Raw genomic sequence first — 10,599 nt, forward strand, 5'->3', positions numbered from 1 at the left:
GCGGAAAGTCATATTTGTTGTAGTGTACTCTTATTTTATTGTGTTGTGCTAACTCTGTTTTGCAGGGTAAATATATTTTCTATTGCTTGGAATGCCACTTTTTGCAGGGAAGAAATTGCTGAAGAAAAGGGGAGTCCGGGCGCTAGGACTAGCTCGCCCGGGCGGGTGCCGTGGGCACCTAAGCAATCTGGGCATCCAGAGTCGATCCAGGCGCCCGAACCCGAAAACTCATCCAGAAGCTGAGGTGGAGCTCGTCGACTAGCAGAGCCACGTCGACCGTCATGGTCTAAGTGCCCAGAATGAGCCTATATAAAGACCTTCGACCAAGAGCTTCACAACACCAACTGCTACAACTTTTATTCTCATGCGCTACTTCAAAAAGGCTCCGACGATGCTACAACGCTCCACCGACAACCGGACTTCAACTTTACTTAGTTTTCTTTGTTATCGGTAATTTTCATATATAGTTCCTGTACTTAATTTGTAACCATTCGAACTATTAGTGGATTGCTCAATGAAAGCACTCGACGAGTGCGGGCCTTGTAGTAGGAGTCATCAGATGCTCTGAACCAAGTAAAAAATCACTTGTGTTAGTGCTTGGTTTGCCCTCTTCCTTCTTGTTTCCTTCTTTTATTATTCTGCTAGGTAACTTTGCTTTAGTTCGCAATTTTTAAAAAAGGCTATTCCCCCCCCCCCCCCCCCCCCCTCCTTAACATCTTTACTATAGGATCGAGGGGGATGAATAGCGCTCGTGGCTTTTTCACGCTTTTTGGAAAGTACAGAGTAGCGAAGCGTAAGATAGAAATAGAGCAGAAGCAAAACAACACAAGCACTAACACTTTTCTTTTACTTGATTCGGAGTCTATAGCGACTTCTACTCTAAGGCCCGCACGTGATATTACTTTCGATGGGCAATCCACTAATCAATTCAGAAATTACAAGTACAATAATTAAAGTATAATTGAAAGTATACCGACAACTAAGAACAAGGAATTTCAGGCTTCCGATTGTCGGAGTCACGTTACGGCTTCATCAGATCGTCTTTTAAGCAGCGTGCAGTAGAAAGAATGCGAAGATCAAGAGTTATGGTGCATCTGCTTGAACCAGCCTTATATAGGTTGTTGAAGGCGCCTATAACCTCCATGGAAGGCGCCTCCAGCTAAGACTTTATCCCCATAGCTTTGATCGCCGATAAGGTCTGCTTTCTACGAACTCTATCTCTTCGAAGTCACCTTCAAGCTCCATGGAAGGCTCCTTTCACCCAGCATCCAAGGCGCCTTTAAGCTCCTTGAAGGCGCCTTCGTGCCTTGTTGAATGGAGCCTTCATCTAAACCACCCGAGGTGCCTCCAACAACCCCGGAGGCGCCTCAGATACTATTCATCCGAGCCTTTTAAGTCCTTTTCACTTCCTGCAAGATACGTTAGTCCAAAATACCAAACATACCATGTAAAATAGAGTTAACATAATAAAATATAAAATAATAAATTATTTTGATAGTCTCCGGATTGTCCAGTTCTAACTTTGAGTTTCACTGAAACTGTAGGTCGAACCGACACCTACTGTTCCCTCATCGGGGAACGTGCCCTCATTTACTCCTCTCAGGATAGTTTACCTTTTGTTAGATCGGTCCTCCAGACTGACTGAACTTTTGCTCAACGTCTGAGTCTTCAGGACTTTTCTGCTGGACGTCCGATCCCCGATCCGTCCAGTCTTCCATCTAGTTCGCGACCACCAAGATTTTCACCTAGAGTCCCTAACTCTAGGGTTTTGCCCAAAGTGCTCAACCCGCCAAGATTTTCCACCCCCTAGAACCAAGGGTTACCACGCCCTAGGATTTTCCACCTGCCTAGAATCACTAGGACTTTTGCGGACTTTCCTGCACACTTGGTTCAACACTTGTTAGATCACAAAATAACTTAACTTTAAACCCTTTGCCATTATCAAAACACAGGTTCGATCATCTGATGCTACCCACACCAATAATCTCTCTCTTTTTGATTATGACAACACAATTCAAAGTTAAGTAAAATATATAGCAATAAGTATGAACAAAAATGTAAAGTCTAAAGACATGCAGAATCTAGAATAAGTTAATTTTGTCTATTAGCTCCTCCTTAAGTTTATCCTTTTTTCTTAACTTTAGCTTCTCTCCCCCTTTGACATTGATCTTGTCTGAAATATGCAAAGACGAGCGTTGGCTCTGATGAACAACGATACCTGATGAAGATAACCTCCTAGAGATCTGGAAGAAGTCCTCCGTGATCCTGATGAAAATAACCTCCTAGAGATCTGGAAGAAGCCCTTCGCAATCCTATGCACAACAAGACAAACCAACAAAGCGTTAGTGGCCCACGACTAGGGTGGGGATCCTTGGCTAGGTCCTCCGACGCTCAAGTCAGGTTCTCTCTCAAAGGTGGAAGAAAAGAAGAAGAACAGTAATTGAAGTGAAACAGAGTTTAGATGTTAGAACTTGCGTACCTTGCCTACGGAGAGGATCCCTCTTTTTATACTACCTAATGTGACTTTCGTAGTCGTGAAGTAGTTCTTGGTTTGTTAGGGTTTGTTAGGAGATGAAGTCATCTTATGTACTTCATTCAATAATCCTTTAAGGAATCTTTTTTGTACCCCAGATGTACCTCTTTTGTCGTTTGTGACTTATATTTGTGATGAGGGGCATGCCATTGTAATTAAAGAAGCTTATACAAGATATTTCTCGCCAAATCTGCTAGGCTATTATATTTTCAGCTGGTCCTTTAAACCAATCACATTTATAATAAGAATATCATATGTTGGCTGTGTCTCGATCGGTCATTCAAGTCGGTCGTACATGTTAAGAATATCTCTTGTTGGTCATGTCTCGGTCGGCCGTTAAGGCCAGCTGCATATATGAGCTCATTGGTACCTGCTTGCTAAGAATCATATATAAAACTAAGTACCTTTATGCTCCGGCGGACTTTGTCCGACCGGGCATAGATGAACACATGGGTGCTCGCTCGACCTTCGGTTAGCCGGTAACATGTTGAGAGTCATGCCTTTATGCTCGGTGGGGCTTTGCTCGATCGAGCATATATGAGCATGTGGGTTCTCGCTCGGCCTTTGGTCAGCCGATAATATACTAGAGGTCATACATAAGATTAAGGGTCTTTACGCTTGGGCGGGCTTTGCCCGGCTGAGCGTCTATGAGCACATGAGTGCTCACTCGGTCTTTGGTCGGCCGGTAACATGCTGAGAATTATATATAAGGCTAAATACCTTTATGCTCAGGCGGACTTTGCCCGGCTGAGCTTATATGAGAACGTGGGTGCTCACTCGGCCTTCGGTCGGTCGGTAACATGTTGAAAATCATATATAAGGCTAAATACCTTTATTCTTGGAAGGGCTTTGCCCGGTCGAGCATATATGAGCACGTGCGTGCTTGCTCGGCATTTAGTCGGGCGATAATATGCTGAGAATCATATACAAGGCTAAATGTCTTTATGCTCGGGCAAACTTTACTCGGCCGAGCATATATGAGCACATGGGTGCTCGCTCGACCTTCGGTTGGTCGGTAATATGTTGAAAATAATATATAAGGCTAAATGCCTTTATGCTCGGGTGAGCTTTGCCCGACCGAGCATATATGAGCACGTGGGTGCTCACCCGACCTTCACTCGACCGGCCACATACTCCTCCTATCTTTCTTGACCTAAATGTTGGTGCAACCTTAGGTCAAGGTTGACCTGGGTGACCCGACTCGAGTTGACCTGATTCGAGGTATATTTTGATGTTTGACAAGAATAGAGAAGTTGTATTTTGATGTTTGACAAGAATAGGAACTTGGGGGATTGTGGGTGCAACCTTTGGTCAAGGTTGACCTGGTTGACCCGACTTGAGTTGACCTGATACGGGAAAAGTCCAAGTATGGAGACTTGTATGGAGCTTGGCACGGGAAAAGTCCAAGTATGGAGACTTGGCACGGAAAAGTCCAAGCAGGAACTTGGCACGGGAAAAGTCCAAGTATGGAGACTTGGCACGGGAAAAGTCCAAGTATGGAGACTTGGCACGGAAAAGTCCAAGCAGGGAGCTTGGCACGGGAAAAGTCCAAGTATGGAGACTTGGCACGGAAAAGTCCAAGCAGGGAGCTTGGCACGGGAAAAGTCCAAGTATGGAAGCTTGGCATGGGAGGTCGGAGAGGGCTAGGTAGCTCGTTCTCTGGACTGGATGGAGTCGGAGAGGGCTCGGTAGCTCGTTCTCCGAACTAGGTCAGAGAGGGCTCGGTAGCTCGTTCTCTGGACTAGGTCAGAGAGGGCTCGATAGCTCGTTCTCTGAACTGGATGGAGTCGGAGAGGGCTCGGTAGCTCGTTCTCGGACTAGGTCAGAGAGGGCTCGGTAGCTCGTTCTCCGGACTAGGTCAGAGAGGGCTCGGTAGCTCGTTCTCTAGACCGGATGAAGTTGGAGAAGGCTCGGTAGCTCATTCTCCGGACTAGGTCAGAGAGGGCTCGATAGCTCGTTCTCTAGATCAGGAAGGCTTTAGGTTTAAGGCTGGGAAATTGGATTGGTCTGCTGACCGATCCAGTGATACTATGGGTATCTGGATCGGTCTGCTGACCGATCCAGTGATACACTGTGGTTATCTGATCAGTCGCCAGACCGATCAGTAACCAAACAGTAGCGTTCGGTCTTTGGAGAAAGGAGAGGGGATCGGTTTGTGGACCGATCAGCCTAGGGCCTGATCGGTCCACAGACCGATCAGGGATCGCAACTAACTCTCTGTGAGAGTTAGGATCGGTCTGGGGACCGATCAGCGTAGGGCCTGATCGGCCCCCTGACCGATCAGATCCTTCCTGGATCGATCAGGGTGGAGCCTGATCGGTCCAGGTCTAGCCGTTGAGTCACAACGGCTAGATTTCTTTCTGTGTCTTCTTCTTCGCAGGTTCATATAAGAGGGACACTACAGGGAAGAGAGGACTTGTTCTTGTTCCTTGCGATCTGAGCTTTGCTGAGTTCTCCATTGCTGAAGCTTCGTGTGAGCTTCCCTTGGCTGGGTTTCTAACTGATCAGTTGCTGCTGTGGTTGGCATCCGTGAAGTTGCTGCTTCATCAACAGTCGACGAGAAGGCAAGCAAACCAGTGTTTTTACATTCATATTGTTCTTGGCTTCTTGCTGTATTTCTTGTACTCTGATCTTGCTGTTGCAAGAGAAAATTGTGGCGAGGTTTCTCCACCCAAAAGGAGTTTTCATTAGCCGATTTTCCGGGGTCTCATCCACCGACGGATTGATAGGATTCATCCACCTTACGGACACGCCGAGGAGTAGGAGTATCATCTCCGAACCTCGTTATATCGTCATGTTTGAGGTTTGATCTTCTCCATTTTCGTTTCTACTTTTTATTTCCGCTGGGCTAACTCAAATTGTAGGAAGAAACGAGAATTTGGGGTCGGCTATTCACACCCCCCCTCTCTAGCCGCATCCGAAGGTCCTAACACTAAACCCCTCTTTCACTCGCCAGGCAGACCTATCATAACCCGTATCAGACATATATCAAAAATACTTTTGAGAGAGTTGAAAATACTTTTAAACAGACAAAGATTTTAAAAGTTTTGAAAAACACTAAGTTTTGAAGAATAAAACACTTAGTCTATATTAAGCTTTATAACACTTAGTTTAAAAAGATTTTGATAAAACCTTAGTTAGCTTTAAAAGATGGAGAAGCTTAGTTTGAAGTTTCCAAAGAAGAGAGAAACAATTTTGAAATTAAAAAATTTTAACATTTTAAAAAGGATGTTTAACTTTGAAAATTAAAAAACTTCTACTTTTCAAATAAAAGAGTTTAACTTTAAAAAAACTTTAACTTTTTAAAGAAAATAGTTTAACTTTAAAAAAAAACTTTAACTTTTCAAAGAAAAGAGTTTAACTTAAATTTTTTTTTTTAAATTTTAAATTTTCATTCCCCCTGGATTAATGCCAAAAAAATTTTAGTGTCCTAGAGCCCAAGCATGAGTGTTTAAAGTAAAAAAAAACTTCAATATAAACATTTTTCTCTCCTAACAAAATGTCTAACCTTTAGCTACTAGCTGTTTTACCATGAGGTAGTAGCTTTCACTTGGTTAGTAAAATTAAATAAGTGGTCAAGTTAGTTTGACTAACCATGAATAACTTAATTTGATTAATTTAGTTTTGGTATTTATTGCCCAAACTTATGTTGATGCACAAACATAAGTATTCTGAAGTCCAGGCAGTACCCTATGCATCTCACATCATTTTAAGTGTTTGTCATACACAAGCAAGGTATTCCTATTGTGCTTGTGAGATACTCTAGCTGAAACCTAGGGGTACATATTTTCTAAGGGGAAAATCCTAAACTATTTCCAAACTTTTGAAAATACTAGTAAAACTGAGAGTTATGAAAATAATTTTCCTAGAAATTTGAAACATGGTTTTGAAAAAACTTAATAAAAGGAGTGATTTTAAAAAACTTTAAAATCTATTTTACTGTGCACATACCTAATTATCTTTTAAGTGTGCTGAACTCAAGTTCAGGTAAGGATTTTGTGAAAATATCTGCTAGGTTTGATTTGGACTCAATATAGTCAAGTACAATATCACCCCTAGCTATATGATCCCTTACAAAGTAGTGTTTAACATCTATGTTAGGATCGATGGTCGTGGCTAGAGAGGGGGGGGTGTGAATAGCCGACCTCAAATTGCTCGTTTCTTCCTACGATTAGGGTTAGCGCAACGGAAATAACTAAATAGAAACGCAAAAAGGAAAGATCAAACCTCAAACTTGAACTCGACGATGTAACGAGGTTCGGAGATGAAACTCCTACTCCTCGGCGTGTCCGTAAGGTGGACGAAGCCTATCAATCCGTCGGTGGATGAGACCCCGGAAACCCGGCTAATAATCACTCCTTCTGGGTGGAGAAACCTCGCCACAATGTTTTGCAAAAGCAATACAGGAGTAGAAAGCAGCAAGAAGCAAAATACAATACAAATGTATGAAACACCTTCACATTTGCCTTCTCTTCGATGGATGAAAGCCTTCTGATCCAACCACAACAAAGAACAACAACGATCGGTTGGTCCCGGAGTGGAAGCTCACAAAAGCTTCAGGAACGAAGAGCTCAAAGCTCGCAGAAGAACTTGCAGCAGCAAGAAGAAGAGGCAGAACAAGAAGAAGCCGTTTTGAGAAGAAGAAGAAGCGTATAGCAGCCCTCGATCTCCTTTTATAACCTCTCGATATCCCGAGCCAACTGCGAACTCGCGAGCAAAAAGGCCGAATACGAAGTTCGAATAACCCAGCGCTGAGTCCTCGACCGATCAGCTCCACCCGATCGGTCCAGAGTTCTTCCGACGGTCATGGAGACCGATCGGGCTCTATGCTGATCGGTCTTGGGACCGATCAGAGACGAGCATCGCGAGAAGGACCGGAAGGGGATCGGTCGGTCCCTGGACCGATCAGCCTTTCTCCTTCTTCTTCTTCGCTTGCTCGATCGGTCTGCACCGATCGATAATCCAAGCATTACATTTGTCTTGCCGATCGGTCACCAGACCTATCAGCCGAGCTACCGAGCTACCGAGCCCTCTCTGACCTAGTCCGGAGAACGAGCTGCCGAGCCCTCTCCGACTTCGTCCGGTCCAGAGAATGAGCTACCGAGCTACCGAGCTACCGAGCCCTCCCCGACTCCATCCGGTCCAGAGAACGAGCTACCGAGCCCTCTCTGACCTAGTCCGGAGAATGAGCTACCGAGCTACCGGGCTACCAAGCTACCGAGCTACCGAGCCCTCTCCGACTCCATCCGGTCCAGAGAACGAGCTACCGATCCCTCTCTGACCTAGTCCGGAGAGCGAGCTGCCGAGCTACCGAGCTACCGAGCCCTCTCCGACTCCATCCGGTCCAGAGAACGAGCTACCGAGCCCTCTCTGACCTAGTCCGGAGAGCGAGCTGCCGAGCTACGAGCTATCGAGCTACCGAGCTACCGGGCTACCGAGCTACTAAGCTACCGAGCCCTCTCCGACTCCATCCGGTCCAGAGAACGAGCTACCGAGCCCTCTCTGACCTAGTCCGGAGAGCGAGCTGCTGAGCTACGAGCTACCGAGCTACCGAGCTACCGAGCCCTCTCTGACTTCCCATGCCAAGCTTCCATACTTGGACTTCTCCCGTGCCAAGCTCCCTGCTTGGACTTTTCCGTGTCAAGTCTCCATACTTGGACTTTTCCGTGTCAAGTCTCCATACTTGGACTTTTCTCGTGCCAAGCTCCCTGCTTGGACTTTTCACCAGATGTCTGGTTAACCTTGACCTATCTGGATTTCCCTTGCCTGGCTTCACTCACAAGGACTTTCCAACTGTCTGGCTTCACTCACCAGGACTTTTCAACTACCTGGCTTCACTCACCAGGACTTTCCATCTGCCTGGCTTCACTCACCAGGACTTCCAAACTGCCTAGCTTCACTCACTAGGTCTTTCCCTTGCCTGGCTTCACTCACCAGGACTTTCACTTTCACCTAGCTTTACTCACTAGGATTTTCACCTGGCTTTACTCACCAGGATTTCCCGACTGCCTGGCTTCACTCACCAGGACTTTCCAAACTGCCTGGTTTCACTCACCAGGACTTTCCGAACTGCCTGGCTTTACTCACCAGGACTTTCCGAACTGCCTGGTTTCACTCACCAGGACTTTTCGAACTGCCTGGTTTCACTCACCAGGACTTTCCGAACTGCCTAACATCCCAGTTAGGACTTCCCAGTCAAGTATCCGGTCAACCTTGACCTACTTGACTCTTCTTCATCCTACCTGATCAGACCCTGATTAGTATCTCTCCACATGGACAACTGCACCTGCATTGTCCATGTCTACATGTCTTTCTGTATTGTCAAATATCGAAACCATGACCAAGGTTTACGCTTGGTCAACTAGGTCAACCTTGACCTACTGGAAATTGCACCAACAATCTCCCCCTTTTTGATGTTTGACAATACCTTTAAGTTAGGCTAATCCAATAGCCTTAACTTTCTTCATGCCACTAGGTAATGAAACATAAGTTACAACTTTACATTCTCCTTCTAAGAAGACAACCTCCTTCTTAGATAATGAAGACCTAACTTAAACCCTTCATTCTCCCCCTATTGGCACACATCAACAAACTCTCCCCCTGAAGAGTAAGTTACCGTTGTTCACAACTTCACTCGTTGTGATCAACAAACTCTCCCACTAACTCCAATGTTCTTCCTTGGACATTCTCTAGACATTCTCCATTCTCTCCCTTTTTGACACACATCAAAAAGACTGAATCAAGGTCAAGAGTTTCTTCCTAATGAAAGTCCCATACCTTTCATTGAAACCCTTAATTTCCCCCTTGATACTAATGTTAATAGTCAATTTAGTGATAATCCCATATCACTCATGACAACTCCCCCTAAAGGTCAACTCCCCTTGACCAATAGGTAAAACTCCCCCTAAAGGTCAACTCCCCCTTGACCATTGCACCAACAATGTCTTGAAGAGTTTCAACCCTTTAGAAATCCAAAACTCCAACTTCATTGCTGAAATTTCAGAAATTTCAGACAGCACAGTCGAAACTGGCACGCCCTGATCGGTCTTCCCTGGATCGGTCACAGTGACCGATCCACAACTGCCTGGACCGATCAGACTCCCTTCTGATCGGTCCACAACCTCTGATATCAGTTTCTGAATTTCCTTCCGAAATTCAGAAACCCCTACAAAATTCCAGAAAATTCCAGAAATTATAAAACTTTGAGGATACATTCCTCATAACATATACTTTCAAGGAAAAATAGTTTTCTATGAAAATAGCTTCCATTTTTCAATCTTGATACAAAGTTCACAAGTCTTTGAAATAGCTCAAAGTTAACTCATCTTTGTATCCCTTGTTCAATGATGAATGCTATCACTAGAAAAGCTTCATCAAGGTTTTTCAAATCAATTTTGAAATGATTTTAAACCCTTCAATTTAGGATCATAATCTTAGGGCTAAATGTACATGACTTGTACAAAGGCTTTCCCTATAATCCCCAATTTCGAATTAGGCTCATCTAGGTACAAGAACTATGCACCTTGATCCTAACTCATGATCCTAATATCTCACACACATCTAAGGTGTATCAAACACATCCAAGTCAATTTTGATGTGAGATATGAGTTTAGGTCATCTTAGGCTAAGTTCTCATGCATTTTCTAAACAACAATTTGATCTCCATATCAAATTGTGTTTTTGTCCTTAAATCAAATTAATTGATTTTAAATGCAAAAGATGATGACATGGCATAAAATAGTATCATAAATGGAACATGTGCCATTGTCATGATGTCATGGCATAAAGTGTGAAACTCTAACTAAGGCATGACATATAAATAACCTAAGCATTATCATGACATTTCAAATGATACTAAATTAAGTATGATGTCATGACATGACATATGGCAAGCAATATATGGCAAATAACACGTAAAGGTATAGAAAATATCTAACTCTAGCCTTAGTTGCCATTTTTGATCATTTTGCCATAAAATCCATATTCCTAAGTGTATTAGACCTAAAATCATATACTAAGGATTTTTAGATCACTATGTGCCAATTAGATTGACCTAAGAGAACTCC

This window comes from Zingiber officinale, chromosome 6A, assembly GCF_018446385.1.
Source record: "Zingiber officinale cultivar Zhangliang chromosome 6A, Zo_v1.1, whole genome shotgun sequence".
NCBI classification, from domain to species: domain Eukaryota; kingdom Viridiplantae; phylum Streptophyta; class Magnoliopsida; order Zingiberales; family Zingiberaceae; genus Zingiber; species Zingiber officinale.